The sequence below is a fragment of the Colius striatus genome, chromosome 1 (assembly GCF_028858725.1).
Source record: "Colius striatus isolate bColStr4 chromosome 1, bColStr4.1.hap1, whole genome shotgun sequence".
Lineage (NCBI taxonomy): Eukaryota > Metazoa > Chordata > Aves > Coliiformes > Coliidae > Colius > Colius striatus.
The window spans coordinates 42504307-42526063 of NC_084759.1; the positions used below are offsets into that span (position 1 = coordinate 42504307).

A 21757-nucleotide genomic window follows, 5' to 3' on the forward strand; every position below is an offset into this window, starting at 1 on the left:
TGAAGACCTAGCTTTACCCATAAATGCAATCATCCCTTCTAGCACAAGGCAACAGCCACTCCTGTGCTTCAGTCCCCTTTTTTAATCAAGGTTGTTTGTTTATTCAGCCATTACGAAGTGGGTGAAAGTGTGGTTTTGCTTAGGTACGGTTTGGTCACCATCAGCTCCCCCCTAGGAATCATTGTTAACAGCCACAAAATTTGCTTATCTTAATATTTCAGTATATTCTCCTATTTGTACTGAACATCCTTTTTATCAAAAGGTACACATACCACTGGGTTCTTTGAAGCACTTCAAAGCTTCCCTTTCTAAAAGCAGCTACGGGAGCACATACCCAGCCACAGCTCACCCTGTGAGCAGTCACTTCAGGCGTCTTTCACACAGCATGGGAAATGTCTTGTGAGCCCAGGTCTCACACATCCAGCTCCAGATATGGATGGATGTGGTGGACATGACACACCTTACAGAATCGATGTTGCAGGAGAAGAGGACACAAGGTCAGAGCTCTGCGTTAGGAGGATGTTGTTCAAGAGCAAAGAGGAGATGGGTGAAGGCAGGAAAGAATGAGTATTTCTCTACATAAGTGATATATAGCTACATAACTGCTTACTGCATTGATGATAAATGCAAGTACTTGAGTGGTGAGAAACAAAATACATGCAGCTTGTCAAACGCAGATACAGATCATGAGGTGCACAAGTACAGAATCTGTCTCAAATAAAGTCTTATCATCTTTTATATCAACTGGGAGTAAAACTCAAGCTTTTTGTAAAGTTTCATAACACAGCTTTGAGATTGTAAAAATGACACAGAATAATGTAAAGATCATCCTTTAAATGCATTGATATGGATTTTCTTTTTCCCTAGACTATTACAGCTCTTCCTGCAGTAACAATCCTCTGTCTCCCTTATCTCCTCTAGCATTGTTCTAGTGTGTGTAGTGCAAGTACCTTATCATGAGTTTGCTGCTGGACCTTAAATTCTGATCTTGTGAGTGAAATACTTCTTACTAACATTTCTTTAAACAGAAAATGCTGGAAGAGTGGAAGGAGTTCATCCTTGGTCAATGAAACAGAAAAAGTTTAGTTTAAATGCACTCCTTTGGAAGTTGGCAGCTGTAATTGTGGTGTACCAGACTACGGACAGAAGCAGCATATGTCCAGGAAGTTTCTGTTTGTGCAAACATTATGTGTACTCTTAACCACAGAAGTGGCATGAACTACCTTTGCTGTTCAGAGCAATCAAGGGGAGGGTAAGAAATGTAATGTGTAATTGTTACAAAGCAAAGGAGAAAAAGCCGAATGTAATTGTTTTAAGAAGTAATGCATGTTTTACCTGATTCTTCCCCCCATTCCCATTACTACTCCATTTTCTTATTCCGTACCTTCAGCTCATAACCAAGTCCAGTTTACATCAATAGTTGCGTAACACTTCCTTCTGTTTGATTTCAATACTGTGATGGTTTAGCCCTGGTTAGGTACCAGATGCCCAAGTCATTCTATCACTCCCCCACCTAAACTGGACAGGAAAGAGAGAAATATAAGGAGAGGTTTGTGAGTCGAGATAAGGACAGGGAGATCACTCAGTGATTGCCCTTGTTACTGCTGCAGTACATTGAGCCTCACTTTACCTACATGTTTTGATAAGCCAGAAAGTCATGACATCAAAGAACACAGCAGAAAATCCAATAAAAACACCTTAAGTACCACTTATATTCTACAATTTTTAGAGAACAATTTATTTATGAAAATCCAGAGATCTCAAGACACTATTTTGCATTTACTGTAATTTCATGATCAGTGATGTATGCGTTCTTTCTCACAGGGTGAGGAACATGAATCTGAGAAATCAGTAGACAAGTGCCTGGCAGAACCACAATGCAAAAAAAAGCTTTGCTACCTACTCAATCAGTAACCATACAGAACAAGAAAACATCGGCACTGCCAGCAATGAAACCCCATCATCATACCCAAGCATAGGCTGTCACTCTATAGTTTGCAGGTTCTTAGGCTGGCATAGAATTCATTTCATTAGTAGTATTAAACCACAATGTGAAATTTCACAGATTCTGGCAGAAAAAAACCTACCATGTTTTTTTCATCATAACACTTAATCAGCAGGCCATTCGACAACCCTACTGTGGAATATTTCCCGATACTATTAGGGAAGTAATTCTGGCTCTGAAATTCAGAGTCTAGGTTTTTCTTATTAGTTAAATACAAAGGCAGTGAAATCCAAGCTATTCAATCGTGAATTAAGAGAAGCATTGGCAAACTTCCCGCGTGACATAAAAAATAATCCAAGTAATTTACAGCACGTTAACTTTTGTCATGCTCCTGCGTAATACTGGAAATTAGTTATAACTTTGTAAATGGATATATAAATTTTCTTTAGGAATAGCCAATTCATTTTACTTAAAAGTGTATTCTCCTAAATATAAACAACGATTCTCAAATGTTCTATTACGCATCATTAAAATGAACAGTTTTTTAATGTCCTAGTTCATGCAGAAACGGAAAGGAAATGAGCCATAAAAATGGATGCTCAAACTCCCACATTCATCACATTGAAGAAGATGGTCCAGCATCACTCATTTGTTTTCTGTAAGAGTTTCCTCTGCATCAAGAGGGAAGCTGCCTCTTAATCAGTAAGGCTATTTCATTTCACAGAATCATAGAATCATAGAATGGTAGGGGTTGGAAAGGACCTTTAGAGATCATCTAGTCCAAGCCCCCTGCAGAAGCAGGTTCACCCAGATCAGGTCGCATAGGAACATGTCCAGGTGGGTCTTGGAAGACCTCCAAGGAAGGAGACTCCATAAACCCTCTGGGCAGCCTGTGCCACTGCTCCCTCACCCTCACAGTGAAATAGTTTTTTCTTATGTTTAAGTGGAACTTTTGTTTTCCAGCTTCATCCCATTACCCCTTGTCCTGCTGCTAACTATTATAGAAAAAAGGGATGTCCCAACCTCCTGACACCCATCATTTAGATATTTGTAAATGTTAATAATAGATATTTGTTATATATATATATATATATATTTGTTCTATGTTAATATAACATATATTACCTGTATTATGTTATATTATATATATGTATGTATTTGTTATATGTTAATAGATATTTGTAAATGTTAATTTACATAGCTGTTACATGTGACCAGCTTCCTAACAACTAACTTCATCTGAAGCACTCCCCACACACCTATAGACTTCTCATAGAATCATAGAATGGTAGAGGTTGGAAGGGACCTTTAGAGATCATCTAGTCCAACTCCCCTGCAGAAGCAGGTTCACCTAGATCAGGTCCCATAGGAACATGTCCAGGCAGGTCTTCTGTGATTAATTCAATCATTTGCTTCTCATATTACTAGTCTGAATAGCTACAACTGCCTTTAAATTCACCTAGAGAAACACAGTACTTAGTCAAAAAGGTCTCTTCACACCTACTTTCTTTTTAAACAATGTCCTCTACAGTTTACCTCCTTGTTCAGGGTGGATAAGTAGTTGGCCAAGAATTTCCACTGGTGCTTTTAAGACGATAAAAATAAAATCCCTTGAAAATGCAATTTGATGCCTTTCAGCCTGCTACTTGCTTCCGATTTCAGGCCAAAGTCTCATCCCTGTTCACTCACACCATCCATACAAGCTCACTCCACAGCTCACTCTTGGCTCTCCCCTCAAATCAGTTGGGGAGACTGCACCAATTTTGACCTTTTCTCCCCCTATACCTCCAACACTAACCCTCAAGTGCTGCTGTCCACACTGAATCACCCCCTCTCCTCCCCTCAGCCAATTCCTAAGTCACAATACACTTGCTTCAACACCTTGCCATCGCATCACTCCTGTGGCTGCCAACTCCAGTCTCATGTTTGAGGCACTTTGAACCATGCAAAGCACCTACCTATCCTCAGACACCCTGTGACTGCTCCACAACAGACCCAGTTAAAACCCCAAGCAGATGCCAGGCAGCATGGACACAGCCAGTGCCTTCTGGAAGATGCCAGCTGGGCAAGCCTGAACTCAAGCAGATGCCTTTTGCAGGATCTATGTCAGCTCAAACGGGAAGCTCTTCAAGGACAATATAATGTCGTTCTTTATGCAATGAAGCGCTGATTCTAGCTGTTCAAGAGAGACCACGACTGTTCACACTATCAGCTTCACAGTAATTAGATTAAATCTGCCACTCAAAACTGTACTTCACACAGGACACTGCAGAATCCAGCAAGGCACCTGCTGTTCATGTCATTATCCTTCAAGAATGTTACAACTAGCAATGCCTTCACATGTCTAACACATACTGTTTTGGCAGTCTTGTTCTCCTAGAATTACAGGACTCCAATGTATCACATTGAGTTTAATAAGAGTGGGTTAGTAAAAGATCCAAGCACTGCTTCTGTCTGAACATGAAAATGCTGTTTGATGAGCAGATGCACCCTGCATGGAGGTATCATTTCAAAAAGGTAGTGTTTTGTGAAACACAGCACAGAGCCACAGGATTTCCAATGTTGTCTCCCACATATGCCTCAATTTGAGATCTCAGCTATAATGAATGAAGGTACCAGGGAGCTGCTCTTTAGATACAAGAGGGCAACGGCCTCATGCATAACTTGGTTCACTAAATCCTGCATCTCTGTGTTACGCAATTTTTTTTTTCCTAACTTCAGATTTTGTCTTCTCCCATGTCTAAAGAACCATCACAATTGGACTCCACCTTAACCCAAAATATTTAACAAATAAAACCCACTGCCCAAAGCAATCTTCCTTTCCTTTATCTCCCTCATAGAATCATACAATCATAGAATGGTAGGGGTTGGAAGGGATCTTTAGAGATCATCTAATCCAAGCTCCCTGGTCAAGCAAGTTCACCTAGATCAGGTCACACAGGAACATATCCAGATGGGTTTGGAAACCTCCAGAGAAGTAGACTCCACAACATCTCTGGACAGCATGTGCCAGGGTTCCCTCACTCTCACAGGAAAGAATGGTCTTCACTGACCTCTGAAGTACTAATTCCACAGCACTCACATGTCAGCTCTGCCAGATACAGAAACACTTATTTTGCACAAGCACCTAGCAACCTCTATATTTAAGCAATTTTTAAGTCTATGTAGATACATGATATGCTATGACTTTTGCATTTCTCCTTTGTTTCTATCTCACCTCCTTCCAAGCTTTCATCCAGCACAAAATCTAACTAAAAATACTGGAAGTCCCAACAACACAGCTGTTCTGGTTGGAGTTTCCTATTGAAGGATATGCTATTTTTTTAACTGTTCTTCAAAGTGACTATTCCAGAATAAATTGTAAGTACAACCCACGTGGCAAGCTGTTCAGAAGCATCTATCCTGCCATCATTACTTTAAAAAGTTTTACTATCAAGGGAACACTGCAGTAGTTTAATAACAGTGCAAGTAGAAAAACCAAGAACAAGCAGAGAAAAACAAGCAATGATAAACCTATGGATAGATTACAGATTTTGCATGGGAAAACAAGAGCTGGGACAAGAGCTTTTTGTAGCTTAAGTCCCTCATGCAGCAGTAAAAATTTAGATATAAATTCTAGGCATAAAAGCACTAATAATCATGGACCTATTCTGCACAAGAGTTTTTGCAATTAACAAAATTTTAAAAAAAGGGATTTAGTCACTTATATACAAGGAAAAAAACCCAACCAGATGGTATTAAAGAAAACATTACACAAATTGGGCCAATATTCAAGAGACATACACAACACTGACACATTATCAATGATAAAAGAACTGTTTGTGAGGTGAGTAGGGCAAAAGAGTGAAACAAGGCATTATACAAGTCTGCTCTGGAAACATTCTAATAAACTACTAGAAACATAAAAGTACAAAGACACTGACATCATTAGAACAGCTACTAAAACCAAGTAGCTTTTTTGAGTCCCTTCATTATCTTTCACAGCCTTATAGAACCTCTGCTTTACAAAAAACATAATGGAAAATCAAATACATAAAAATTACTTTGACTAAAGCTGTTCTTTTGTATCTAATAATTTACCAAAGGACACCATAAATTTCCATTAAAACACATGTAAGAAGTTAACATAGATGAGTTCCTTTTCTTAGTATACTCATGTTATTTATTCTACTTCTCCTCAAGAATGCTGGCAACAGAGTACTAATGAGGTGGAGCTAAGATTTTATATGGAAAACATCTGATACCATATTCAAAGGCTTGTGTAAAATGTTTACTACAGATGATGTTTGCTTAAGGTAGTACTTCAAGAAGTTATTTCATCATTTCCCTCTTAGAGAATTTTTATTTAGCTTTATAGGTATCACAGTGGATTCTGAAACTATACCATGTGTTAGTTCACTGATCTAGAAGCTATAAAAATTATAAGTATTCATTTTTGTAAGTGAAAATACTTTCAATGTTCAATGGTTATAAACTAACAAGAAAGTAAAGCTCTCAGAATTTACTGATATATACTCTTATATTCCTAAACTGAAGCAGGAATAAATGTAACACAATAACCAGAATCTGGTTTAAGCCATCATGAAATTAAACACACTACCACTTTCTAGTTGAAGAATAAGAATTTAAATCTGAGCAATACTTGGCATATTCTTAAATACTGATTTTTAGACTATAATCTCATCGGTCTTCCTGACTTTTTCTATAGAATGATTTCCAACTGTGTCTTCATAGTACAGCAGAGATGTAGGGACTATTGTGTCTTGGTTGTTCAGTGATGCTAATGGACCTTCTTTTTCTTCCAAGGAGGTATGTTTGCTTAACTAGTCTTATAGTTTTAGAATATTATACATCATAAGAATATTACACATCATAAGAATACTACTAAGCTCTCCTTTTAGTTTAGCTGGTCTTTGGACTTCTAAGTGCTTCCAAACAATATAAATTTACATATACTTGAAGAAGTCTGAAGACCTTCCTCCTAGATATACTCCTAATGTTTATTTGCTTTAAAAAAAACCCCTCTTGGTGCTATTCCTACAGCCCTGTTTGACACATGATAAAGTGCTACAAAACTTTCATGAATCTCAATGATCAGATCTCCGTGCTTTCTAAAAATCAGTCTATCAAGCTAGAACATTTCTATTTAATTACCAGTAGAAGTTGCTGTAGTATACACTAAGCAGTATACAACCTCACATTTATAGGCTCTTTTCCCATTCTTTTATTTCTTGGCTTTGTGAGCATTGATCTGTGCTATTGCAGGACAGATACTATCGTATCTTGATTTAGGTATAGCTGACTTAGAGGAACACTGAGGCCTGAGACACTGCATACTTGCATATAATTTCACAGATGCAGTGTAGAGAAAACTCTAGCTTGGAAAAGATGATTAATTTTAAATCTGAAAGTTTAGAAGTATATCTTAAAAGTATTTAAAAAGTATATTTTAAAGTGTATTTTTATTTGCCAGGTATGGCTTGACAAATTATGATTTGACAGGATCTATTTCTATAATTAAAACCCCAAAACTAGTGTCAACTTCTGAACTTTATCAACTAGGACAAATTTTTGGGTTACAAGCAGAATCACCTCCACAATCCTATACAAATAAACATTGTTTTCTTAGGCTAATTCTGACATTCTTAAACAAGAGATTGAGGATGATCAAAAATCTTGATATCTAGAACTTTGTGAAGAAAGACTTAAAACTGAGGATGAATAACTGGGAGAGTTGGAGGAAAATAAATTGACACTAAAAAAATTATCCTTCTTTACTGCTGTGACAGAAAGTTAAACAATCTCTGATGAGAGCTCAGATGAGCCAGCTCAGATGTCATGATCTTATAATAATGTTTAACAAAAGCAACTTTTGTTCTATCCTGCTTTGCTAGAAAAGAATCTTCAGATTTGAGGGTACAATTGTTTAGGCAGGTGGAATGGTGCTTGATTCCTTCACCATATCAAGAAGTATCAGGCTGCAAAAAATTTTGCATCTTAGGCCCTATTCTACAATTATTTTTGCTTGTCCTACACATTGTTTTACTTTATAATCATAAGATGCCTTGTTTACAACAGTGTCTTTGAGAGCTAGCCCAAATACGCTCTGGACTAACTACAACTATTCAGCTTACAGATATTTACTTGAAAAGGACTTCACTCTTTTCAGCCATTATATCAACTGTGTGTAGGAACTCTGCACAACAACTCTTCCCTCTTTATGTTAGCAGGTGCCTGTACTGACAGATTGTATACCTCAAGTCTCAGATGATTTTCCCTAAAATGAGGAATAGAGGAAAAAAGGAAGGAAGGAAATAAAACACCCTGGTAAGCCAAATAAAGCCTGTGTAAAAAAGGCAAAGACAGTTTACTTTCTCGTACTTCAATAACAACCTTCCTTTTTTAACCCAACCACTTATTTTTTGTTCCGTTGGTGGTTTTGCTAATTCAGTCTAAAATTTAAAAATGAATTGCAGTGGTTTGTTGGGAGGTTTTTTTGAGATGTGTACTTTTTTGCTGTCAAATAAAACTTCAACTTTCAGTTGCACCGTGTTTTCCTATAACTGCAAATTTTGTTGAGTTTCATCAGAGTAACTGAAGGCAGAGCTTGCAGTTTGAATTCAGCTAATCTTGCTGAGCTGGGAGGCAGAATAGGTCCAAGGGATGACTGCTCTGCACTGACAACTCCATTAGAAACACATGAACATGTCTGGTTAATGGCAAAACATACAAGGGCTTTGACTGTGCATGAGGAACAGTGCAGCGGCTGATGAAGATGTTAATTTTCTCATTCACTGCTTCCCAAAGTTTCCATTATCTAATGAAAATGTTAATTAGCCTTTTCAAATATTCAGCAACTGTGAGTTGAAGCTCTTAGTTAATTTAAACAATACTGACTATTTTTGTTTTGCAACTGCTATTCTAGATCAGTCTGATATTAATTTTTCAGCTTACATACAACATGAAGATCACAGACCTGTTAAGATAATGTCCCATTTAGAAACGCAGTCTTGGATGGAAAGTGCTTAACCATTTAGGAGGTTTTTTTAAGTTATGTATGGAGATGAGTCTAGAGAAGAGAAGGCTCTGTGGAGACCTTATGGGGGCCTTTCAGTACCTAAAAGGGGCCAAACTATTCTGTGATTTTATGATATCCTATAGATGTAAAAGAACATGGGAAATGATAAAGTAAAATATAGCAAACTATAAAACAATCCTAAAATCTTAAAGTTAGGGAATATAGCATCTCTTGTAAATAAAGGTCTAGACTGTGCTTAGTCTGTACCTTTCTTGCAGTGCATCACAACAAAATTGGTCCCTGGGTACGCAAACTTCAATGTGAAGAGCCCTTGAATTGTTCCTCCCTCTTTAGCTATTCTCAAGTTGTTTCCGGCAGTTCCTCGTGATGTTTGCCCTGCTCATCTGCAGCTTGTGCTGCTTCTCCCTAGAGTTCAGTCTCCTTCTGTGAAACATTCAAGTTTATTTTAAAATAAAAGCATTTTAACAGACATAAAAATTTAACCATTTTCTCCCTTTCTCAAAGAAATGTCTCCTTGCCATTTTTCTTTCTTTCTTTCTAATAGTAACTAGTAAAATTAATGCTTTCACAGTCTGTCGCTGTTCCATTATAGCTACTGAGCTGCATGACAAAAAAAACTGGCTAACCAAGCTGAGAGTTATTCTTTCAGCATCTCCTAATCTAACGGGAGAAAAGCTTCTCAGATCATGGAGACTAAGAACACAGTTGTAGGCATAGGAGGTGGAGGAGCTTTCAAGTAGTGTTAATTAGCAATTCATAACATATGTAATAATCTGCAAATCCAGATTCTTCACAAAATATGCACCTCTGCTAATTTTTTTTTCCAACTACATTGCTTTAAAGCTTATTGTCAAAATGAATCCTGCCTGTCAGCTATGGCATAATTTATCTGGCACACTATTTTTTCCAGGAAAGAATAGCACAATGTTATTGCTTAAAAGCATCATATGTCATTTTGTAGCTGTATTCCAACTGGAACTTAAATTGCAACATAACTAAATATAGTAGCAGATGAAGTTAAAATAACTTCAACTGAATGACTGCTGCAGAAACATCTTCACTGTTTATCTCAATGTTATACGATTTTGGATTTAAAAATTTCAAGCTACCTTTCAATGTATTTAGCTGATGTGATGTCTTCAGCTAGTTTCAGAACCTTTCTGACAGCCCTTGAACAAGTAAAATTAAAGTTAAGCAACAGAGATAAACAGTCCAAGAAATATATCCAAAACAGCTAGCTAAGGCTTTTATCAACATGCAGATGTTTTATCTGAGCCTTTAACGTCACTGTTAAAACAGGTTTAATTTCTGAAAACCTTAAAAATCTTAAATAACTGACATCCATCCCTTCAGTCAACAGCCTGCTGATGGCTACAAATATTAGGAAATTCAAAACAGACCGCCTTTATGCTAGAGAAGCAGTTGAAAGCGAGTCCAACAATGCTACATATGACCCTTTTCTTCCCCCTCCCAAGAGCAGACACAGTGCATTTTCCTCATAAAATCCTTACCAAACTTCTCCAAAGCAGAAGCAGCATATGGCTTGTGACAGGAAAAGATTTAAATATAGGTAGGCGTAGTAAGCAGTGCAACACATGCTTGCCATGGTTTTCTCTTCTCCTGCTGGTCCTTCTAAGTCCTTACACTTCCAAGTATATACTAATCCCACTTGCTTCTGCAAACTCGTTTTTATTGTGTTTTTTTAAATCTAAATGGTGAGGAAAAAGGTAGCCTTGGAAGTGCATGGATTGTTTGTCCAGGAGGATGAAAAAATCATGAAAGCAATCAGAACTTTTGGCATTTGAGGGAGTCTGCACATGAGATATAGTAAGTCCCACCATTCTGGGCCAATGTTAAAGTCTCTCTAGTGTATGCTAATAAGCAGGGTTGCATTCAATCTCTTTCAAGAAGCCTCAGGAGTACAAACGACAACTTTCTATTCTGAGAGTTTAGTGCTTATTATGAGAGTACTTGCAATAGCTAATCATAAAGCAGATGCTGAGAGCTTAGGCAAAGTCCAGAAATAAGCATACCCATGATTTCTGTACTGTCAGATGCTAGACTCAGCCAAAGAAAGGTTCAACAGATTCAAGCTGTGTTGCACCAAGCTTTTCCTGATTATACACGACCTTTCCTACTGGTTACAAGCTATGTGGACTCTCGGAGCTTTGACATTTGCAAAAACATCTGGAAATTTTATGATCATGTCTTCAAGTTGTACTTAGAGAAAGCCCTTCTGAATGCATTGCTGACCTTCATCTCATCATTTGCTTATTGGTTTACATGCTTTTATTATATTTTATGTCAAACATAAACTTGAGGTAGAAATTCCCAACTAGTTGAAAGTGCAAAATGCATAATGAATAATGACTCTTTTCTCAGCCTATACACACGCTACAGATGGCAGAAAATGTTTATGGCAGCCAGTGTATCCTTAGAATTTCCGTTCTTCTCTCCCTAATAATTGCGTGTCTCAATTTGTCCCTAGAAACATCCTACATTTTTTTTCTTTAACCCAATTTTTACCCACATAATCTTTTCAGGTTTCTGAAAAAATGTTCTTGGAATTTTCACAGTCCGATTATCTTTTTTGATATGTTTCTGGTAGAATAAACTATTCTGTATATGTAATTTTACGTGTTTTTTTTTTTTTTTCATTCTGGACCTTTAGTACTAGAATTATCATAGGGAGCTACCTATGCCTGTAACTGAAGTTTATTATCTAAACCCCCATTTTAGCTTAAAATAAAAATTTACTTAAAACAGAGTATGCTACATGCAGCATTCTGAGTGCACAGAACACACTTGAAAGCATTGACTTTGAAACGAAAAGCATTATTGTTTTTTTAACAAGTACATTTGATGCAAATTCATGCTTCCTTTAATAAATATTTACAAGTTTAATTCACCTAACATTTCTGAGACTATTCAATATTTACATCAGCCTGTATCACTATCTGTGTTTATAACTAAAAGCAAAACAACATGAAAGTGAAGGAACAGATTTGTCATTTAATAATGAAATTGAAAATTCAAAGAAAAAGATCAGTCACTCTAAACAACACAATTCTTGAAAAATAAATTTGTATTCCTGACTAATCCATGGACCCATGTCTGGCTAAAAAACCCTGCTTTAGATCTAATTTGGGTACTCTTAAAAATAGAGGTGATTATTAAACGGATAATTACTTTTTACTTTATCAGCACAGGATGTTTATTCCTGATTAACTTTCTACATAGATGTTAATCTTTCATACATTAGGAATAGCTCTTGCATTTCACAATACTTGCTTGTCCATGGTGCCTGAAGGTTATGTTCCACTACAGGATTTTAGTGTTTTCAGTAAAGGCTTGAAGTATTATATTCAGATTAGGAACCCTAAAACAGGGAATGCTACATCATCAACCTTGAACCACTGTAAAGAAAGAATGTATGTCAACATTTTTTTTTAAATCAATTCACATCACAAGTGATGGCCTACAGAAATGCACGTCAGAAATTCTCATGTCCTGACTCACTGCTCAGAGGACAGGACCAGTGCTCGGGGGACCAGTGTCAGCTCCAGCTAACCAATAGATCTGGGCTGTAGCTTGGATCTTTCCACACTGGGAATCTGGGAGTGGTTGGTTGCCAAACATCTGCTTTCAAAACAGGCAGAAAGCAGAAGTAAAAGTCTTCTGATAAGAAAGTAATTCCAGTTTCTGAGGAAAAGGGATTTATTTTGGTATGCCCAGTTTCCAAAGACAGATTCTGCTCCTTTGAAAGGCAGGTCCTGTTTGACCAATCTGATTTCCTATGACAAGGTGACATGCATAATGTATGAGGGAAAGGCTGTGGATATGATCCTCCTGGCCTTTGACAGAGTCTCTCACATAATCCTCCTGGAGAAAATGGCTGCCCATGGCTTGGATGGATCTGCTTTGAGACAGGTGGAAAACCAGCTGGATGGCTGGGCTCAGAGAGTCGTAGTGAATGGAGTTAAATCCAGTTGTTGGCCAGTTAACAGTGGTGTTCTCCAGGGCTCGGTGCTGGGGCCTGTTTTGTTTAACATCTTTATCAATGATCTGGATGAGGGGATTGAGTGTACCCTCAGTAAATTCACTGATGACACCAAGCTGAGCAGGAGTGTAGACCTGCTTGAGTGCAGGAAGGCTCTTCAGAGGGACCTGGATAGGCTGGAGCGATGGGCCAAGGCCAATCACATTAGGTTTGACAAGGCCAAGTGCTGGGTCCTGCACTTGGGTCACAAGAACCCCAGGCAATGCTACAGGCTTGGGGCAAAGTGGCTTGAAAGCTATCCAGAGGAAAAGGACTTGGAGATGTTAATCAACAGCTGTCTGAATATGAACCAGCTGTGTGCTCAGGTGGACAATGGCATCCTGGCTTGTTCTCAGCCCTGGTGAGGCCACACCTTGAATACTGTGTTCAGTTCTGGGCCCCTCAATACAAGAAAGATGTTGAGGTGTTGAGCATGTCCAGAGATGGGCAATAAAGGGACTAGAGAACAAGTCTTATGAGGAGTGTCTGAGGGAGCTGGGGATGTTTAGCCTAGAGAAGGCTGAGAGGAGATATGATCGCTCTCTACAACTTCCTGACTGGCAGTTGTAGTGAGGTGGGGGTTGATCTCTTCTCTATAGCAATGAACAACAGTGCTAGATGATCTCTAAAGGTCCCTTCCAACCCTACCATTCTATGACATGAGGAAATGGGCTCAAGTTGTGCCAAGGTTTAGATTAAGCATTAGGAAGAACTTTTTCACTGAGAGGTTTGTTAAGGGCTGTAAGAGGTTTGTAAGAAAGGGGTGGCCCAGGGAGCTGCCAGAGTCACCATCCCTAAAGATATTCAAAAGACACATAGATGAAGTACTGAGGGATGTGGTTTTGTTTAGTGATGGGCCTGGCAGTGTGAGGTGAGTGGTTGGACTTGATGATTTTAAAGGTTCTGTTTTCTGCAATACACAACGAATGGCTTTGACATGGTGGTGTTAATTCTGAGGTGGGTTTGTTCCACAACATCTCTTGCACATTGAGGTAGGCTTCATCTTCAGATGATCCTGTCTTTTGGGGTGCAGCATGGCCCTCCTTGTGCTTTGAGGGCTCTATGTCTAATGAAAAAAAAAAGGGTGTGCGATGTGTTTTGAACCCAGACCTTGTGCCGTGGACAGAGTAAAGCAGAATCATGCGCTGAAAAACTTTCCTGGTCTTGCCCATGTTACAGGTACCAACCAAGAACCTAGTTTATTTTCTGACATCAAGAAACAATCCTTACAAATTTCTCCTTGTAAAGACAAATCTTTCACCCCTCTTTGATTTGGAAATAGAATACAGTGATTTGTGCAGCTTACTTGTACAATTTTGTAACAATTTTTCAGCTTACAGAGTGACTTTGTAACTTAAATTAAAGCTATACAGAACTTTCGCTGAGCAACTAAAACAGACTATCACTCTGATGGGTACCTGAAGCAACCTCCAATGGAAATTTCTCTCCAGTTTCAGTCCCAATTCCAACAATATGCTGTTAAATAACTGTTTGACGGTCAACTGTTCCCATCAACACTCAACTGCTCTCATCCCATGTAAGTCTCTTCCAAAGGTTTTTAAACTTCATCAGCCCACTGACAGCCTTTAAAAAAATTCAAACCAACCATTGTAAGAGACTTAATGAATGAAATGTCTCCTCTTTTTATATGCCAGTTGGTCCATGTGTATATGTATATAAAAATCCAGAAATATATCTATAAATCCAGTAGTGAGACTCACAACAATTTTTGTTCCCAGTCAATGGCAAGATTCTTAATGAAAGGGTGAGGACACAGTGTTTTGGATGCTGGTTGTATGCAGGATTGAATCCGCTGACATAAAGGGACATGCCCCACAGCACAACCTTCTTCAACAGTTACGAAGACTGAAGGACTGTACTCCATCAAGTTTGTTTTTGCTGTGGATTTTCTTACACAGCATTCACTCTTTACTGCATTGTGTTAAAAAGAAGTCTGACTCCATAATGCTCTTTCTGTGAGAGAGTTACATTTCACAATATTCCTGAATTTTTAAGTTTTGCATCTAGTTATATTATATGTTTTAAAGGGTTTTTTTAAGTGCAATTCAGCTGGACCCTTAAAAGTACATGATAAACTCCACTGGATAGAAAAGGGGTGTTAACAACAGACATCAAGTAAAAATAAGTCGTTTCTCTAAAGTCTAATTCTAAACCAAAGTATATGGCCCATAATATCGTCCATTAGAAGAGTTATGTATTTTAACAGACCTCTGCCCATGTTAGGTTCATTAGCCTCAGCCCATAGCAAGAAAAAAAATTTTGATCTTTGCATCTCAACTCAAAAATAAAATCTGTTCCTTTTAAACCTATTAAACAGGTTTGTAATGTCAAACGGACACAGCACATCAAATTTGCCTCTGCCTCAAATTTAGCCTCTCCAAATTGATTGTTTCAAACTCAGAAATACCTGATAGTGATTAAAAATTCTATCATGTCTACTCTATCATGAGAATGAAAAGAGACTAAGCATCCATTACCAATAAATATAGCTGGAAACTTCAAAGGGAAACTCAAGTATGTGCAGACAAGATGACCCATGTCTTCAGAGGCAATCTAGCTGTTACAATCACTGAAAACCTGCAGAAGTCTGAAGAAATTATAAAAAATTGTTTCAAAATTATCAGTGCCTGTCTCAAGGGAAAATAAAAAAAAAAAGATACATTTAATTTTAGATAAATGGAGGTCTTTTAACAGCTGACAGACTTTTCCTCTCAGAGTCATATCTGCCCATAATACATTCTAAAAAGTAGCTGCTGTATATTTAGAGTAATTGTTAAAAGTTCAGCTATAAAAAGCTGCCCTTTATATTTTAATTCAGTAAATGAATAATCATTCCCTTCTGAAATTCTATTTGATAAACAGATGTATTTATTAGAAAATATCTTCTGAAAAATGAGATCAGTTTCTTTTAACTATGCACAGATTGGTCTGACCACCATGTCTCAAATTCAAATATAGTTAAGAGCAGTTTTCACAGATGGTAATAAAAAGGGCAATGCACTCTTTACTACAGAGGCATGACTGAATTCATTTAAGCTGTGAAATTACTTTTAATGCTATTGGAAGTCCTTTCTCTTTACAATGGGGTTACTTTTATTAAACTATATAGAGGATTCATTAACTCCAGTATTTCCTAACATCTCCAATTTACCAGTATTGCTGGTTTGAAATATCATGGAAATAGGTTGTATATTCATCTACCTTTACCATAACATAAGGGGGACTTGCATCACACTCCTGGGTTGAGATGCTTATGGGGAAGTCATGTAGTTATCTCCTAGCGTTACCCCAACCTGAAAAGCATCTCTTCAGAGCTCTCACTTTGGAAGCAGGCTCAGCACCAGACCTCATACATATGGGTTTCATCACCCCTCCAGATTGCAATACAATATGCACTCCTAGTACTCTGTCTTTACTGTCTCCTCTTAAAGTACAAGGGACGACCAACAGGTCTGCGGAGGTTCTCTCCTTCATAATCCTAATACTGCTGTGCCAGCAAGATGCATCCCCTGGCGTTTGTTCAGAAATAAAGAATAAGAGACAGTGGGTGAAGGATCAGCTAATTGCATCACCATCTTCCCTCCCTCCTGAAAATGATCTATTCTAAGCTTAAAAATCCATTTTTAGAACCTCTTCTACCCTCAAAAGCTAGGGTTCCTCTCTTAATTACTCTTGCTGGTCTGTCAGTCCACCAGGAGGGAAACTACAGTGTTCTAAGTGCTTACAATACATCAGAAAACACAATGTTCTTGTTGAAAAAGTAAACAGGAACAACACTCCTTCACCATGAATTTCAGGAGCACTATAATGATGCTGCTTGCAGAAGCTGAATGTTTCAGAAGTCAGACATTAACACTCCTGTAGCAAAACCAGCTGCCTACTCAATCTGTGGCTTAGGTCACAAGAGTCCAATGTGCTGGTGAATACAAAGGAAAGCACCCCCTTTCCACTGCACTCAAGAATAATTTTTTGTTTGTATTTTCTAAATACAACAGGCATCTGTGGATTTCAGTGTTAAAAAGTTGTCTTTAAAGTGAAAAAACAAAGCAAGGTGGCAGTTTTTTTGTGCCTTTGCTGTTCTCACATACAGGGAGTAACCAGGCAATATCTAGAAACAGTAGATAAGGTGTGAGAGCACATGTCTCTTTCCCACGCCTGAGAAAATGAACTTAATTTCGGCTCAGATTAGGGTAAACTGCTGCTGTACTTCTCTCTCAGAAAACCAGTATCAGAAACCTAGGCTACAATGAAGTGACAAAAAGGCAAGTTACTCTTCTGCTCATCTCTTAACTTTTTTCCTGGAGATCCACTTCACATTCAGCACTTGTATTTTAGAATAAGCTGAAAATCTGACCCTATTTAACCAGTGTTCACGGCATGGACATTCTTCTCTGAAGTAGACAAGCTTTCAATTGATTTTACTCATCAGTAGAACTTCAAAAATTGATTTATCATTCTATAATATAGACCTGTAAGCACCAGCCAGGGAAAGATCAGTCCCTTTACTAACCAGTGTTAGCACAAGTTTGGTGGTAGAAATAGAAATATTTGTCTGAAGTTCAAATTATTTCAAAGTAATAAAAGGAATTAGTAGGGCTTTAATTTCTTCTAATCCCTTTCAAAATGTTTTGTCTTCTATTATAAGCTCAAGCATAAAATGGAAATACTCACTAAGTTAAAAATGAACGTGTTTTTAACATACACAATTGCTTATTTCCACATAACCATGTCTGAGACTAAATTTATTCATAATATCCAGCTTCATTTTTTCACAGAATCATTATGGTTTAAAAGATCTTTAAGCTCATCAAATCCAACCACTATCCTAACACTGCGAGGTCCATCACTAAACTAAACCTTTCCCACATTTTTGTAAAAAATTCTCATCATTTCTGAGCTGAAAATGTTTTATAGAGAGAGACATCCCTCCACACCCCTAGCCTAAAAAATCTGCATGGAAAACCTCAATGGCACATTTGACAGCTTAAGATAATGTCCATTCCTCTACGGAAGTGCATATCCAAACCAAAATTTATGAAAAGCATTCATATGAAAACAAGACTTAACTACAGTGTTCTTCGGATTAACTTATCCAGTCAAATTTTGGGCTAACAGCCAACTTCTGGAAAATTCATATATGTAAACCAACTCCCTGAAGTCAGCTAGACTTGTCCAAGAACATCTGAAAGGCCTGTGCCTTTAGAAACAAGCTTGGAAAGAATCATCACTTCCAAGTGCTTAAGCATAAAGATAATAGCAGAATAATGTAGTTCTGTGCAGTAAAGCATTCTTGTGCCAGCTCAGCTGTAACACTGGGCAATTGTATCCTGAGTTAAACCAGGAACTGCAGTTCACAAGAAGGCAGCATGACTGCAAGGTCATAGAGGAAGGTTGTTTCCTCTCTAGAAAACAATCTGAAGTACAGTACTTCATTAGAAATGATACACAATCCCCACTGCGTTTTCTCAGCAACAGATCCAGAAGGGAAGGCTTATAGGAAAGGAACTTATTTACATCATATATGGAGAGCAGGATCAGTCTTACAAATAGGAGACTGACATTTGTTGAAATGGGACTCATGTTGTTCAAAGCAGCCATCAGTACCATATTTCCAGACTCCTTTATGTGAAACTGCAGATTCAGCTAGAAGAATTCAGTTATGCTCCATCACACTCAAGTTACTTTACAAGGTCTGGATGTTCCCATGTACAGCTTTTTTTGTGGTATGGATGTTTCTGCTTTATACCACTGTGTTGAGGAATTCTTGAAGTGCACAGCAAATGATGCAATTCTCATATATAAATGTCAGAATCTGAAATAGCACTTACATTTTAGAAAATGTAATAATGGCAGAAGCTGCTGGGAAATGTTATTGAGACAAAATCATCCTTCACAGTAAAGTCAGAAAAACACACAAGTGTTACAGCTCTCCAAGGACTCAAAAGAAGCACTTTTGTTAATCTGGAGTATTAAACATTGCCAGTGACTCAATCTAGTCCTGAAAATATCTGATCTAAATAAGCATTCTGCACATAAAGTCAAAACTCCACACACTGTTTTTTCTTTTAAATCAACTCATCTCTAAAATATTATCTCCAGTCTAATCAGATAAATTTATTTCCAACCCACAAAAAAAAAAAATCAGTGGCACAGAGAAATAACACTTTTATGAATTAAATTTCCATGCTCGAGCTATTCAAACACATTTTCATGCAACAGCACCCTTCAAAATAATCAGGTTTTCTCAAGTAGTTAATATCTTTGCTTTCTTTAGTTGATGCCATCTGTTAGTTTGTACTCCGTAGGCTGGAGCAAGAAGTATGCACCAATGTATGCTGTCATACATAACACCACTACAGACTGAGACCATTCAGGTTGACAGAAGGAAGCGACTGGATGACATGTGTGATGACACGGTTTAGTGGTGGGCCTGGCATTGTTAATGGTTGGACTTGATATGAAAGGTCTTTTCCTACCAAGACAATTATATGATTCTATGAAGACCTACCACAGCACCCAGCTCCCTGGTCAAAAGACATGGGTAAGGGTCTGGCACTACAGTACCTGAATCTGTGAGGGTCTAGAAGTACCTTACTTGAACAAATTACTACTGTGTTTTGGGTTCTTTTCCTTCATGTTACTACATTCAAACTATGTAGATTTCATAAAGCAAAAAAAGACCAAACTAATAGTCATTATGTCAAACCCTTTTGACATACATAACATCCAAGACAGAAAAAATAGAGCCCAGAAGAAAAATAGCACCAAAAGCAAAAAAGACAAGCAGTTACATGGCTAATGGGAGGTACAGTGTCCAATAATAAGTTATTTAGATAGATAGTTGTCTACTCTGTGAAGTTGTAGTGCTACATCTGTAAGAAAACTGGAAACTAACCATGTTTGGTGTTACAAATGACATGATTCCAGAAGTGGAAGGAACATATTTGTCAGACTAACTGGTAATTACCTGGGAGCCTGATGATCACACAGGACACTAGAAGCTTCTGTGTCCTCTAAGCTGCCACTAATCATTCCTCTAGCAGACCATATCTCGCCCATGGAAGCGCTACAATTCCCTTATGGAGAAAAGGAATCGCTCCCTCTTTTGCTCCACATCTCTAACCTATGCTGAGATATCATCTCAGAAAGGGCACTCTGAAATGCTGTTACACGTAGTTTCAGGTCTTGGGAACTTGACAGTTTCTTGAAGGCTGGTGAATGGACTGAGGTCTTGTTAAAAGCTCTCCCTACTCACCCTTTGAGACAGTGCACTGAGGCAAGAGTTTCTGAGTTATTCTTGATGTTTGGTTTTGAGTCTGCTTGCTTGGAAAAAAAGTATTTGGCAGCTGGGAGGTAAAGGCATTACTAACAAAGGAAGAAGCCCCCTTCAATCTAAAATAAGATTTCAAACTTTATCTACACTGTTGCATGGAAAGCATATCAGGCTCATATTAAATACATTCAAGCCTCATTAGACAGATACAAGATCAGCATAGTGACCTACAATAGCTTCCTTATACTATATTAATATGCAGAAAGGCAACAGTCAGGAGACTTTCAAGGACAGACATCAAGTTTATAACTTGGTACATAAACTGTAACTGTATTATGAGTAAAAAGGAAGCGTTCTCTGCCAGTATCACTAGTGTATTCATAGAGAAGAATAAATTAGAAATGGGTAATTATGTCAATGTCATGAATATGTTTGCACATTTGAAAACTTCAGGCACTAGAAAATGCTGCTGAACCAATTAAATATTCCAGAGACTAAAGTACGCTTATCTGAAGTGTACTTTTCCACAGCAGTTCTTACCGAGCTCAAGTTTATTTTGCTCTCAACCAGGCAATCTATCAGCTGTAGCAGCAGCCATGCAATAACAAGCATCCTTCAGCAGCAATTTGTCATGGTATGGGTTACAATGACTCAGCTGTTAAAGCCATGTTCCAGGAGTCACTTTGCTAATACTATGGTCCTTCACCGTACAGCACATGATTCTTTCCCTCCATAGTAGGTCAGGCTTTTTGGTTTGTTTGGGGTTCTTTTGTTACTCATACTTTCTGAAACATGATACCCCTGCCTTGATCCCCAAGGAAGCTAACTTTCACTTCTCATCTGCCATACACAGTCTTGACTTAAAAATAAACATGTTGGGTGTTGTAAAAAATGGGTGTGAAGGTGAAAACAAACTTTAAATCCAAAGGAACTCTGAGCAAGCAAAAACAATAGAATAGTTCTGTTAAAATTTAAATAATTATCATACATGCTTATTTTTACATAATTCTGGTCATTTTTATTCAATAAACAGTTGTTACTAGAATATACATTTTTTAAAAAGTTAATGGGGAAAAAATAGAATAGGGAAAAAAAGATATGGGAAATAATCTTGGTGTTATTTCTAAAATGTGAAACTTAGAATTAGCAATATGAACAGGAATAAAGCTAGAATTTGTATAATCCTGATAGCTATACCTGAAAAGCTTATCTGGCAATATGCAATCAAAAGAACAAATGGGTTTTTTTCTTCCAAGTTTTAATTTGGTGTCAGCAGGCTTGCAGGAAGCAGTGGAAGGAAAAAGACTTTCTTTTTTTAATTTTTTTTTTCCCTGTGGTCAGAATCATGACTATTCATGATTAACAGTATCATAGAATCATAGAATGGTAGGGGTTGGAAGGGACCTTTAGAGATCATCTAGTCCAATCCCCCTGCAGAAG

The 21757-nt window shown here is 37.7% G+C and overlaps 1 protein-coding gene across 3 annotated transcripts in view; it reads right to left on the reverse strand.

Moving 5' to 3' along the window:
• The window catches only part of TBC1D4 (TBC1 domain family member 4), a 109931-nt gene that overhangs the window by 74727 nt on the left and 13447 nt on the right, over positions 1-21757 (reverse strand). The gene's annotated exons all lie outside the window — the stretch shown is intronic.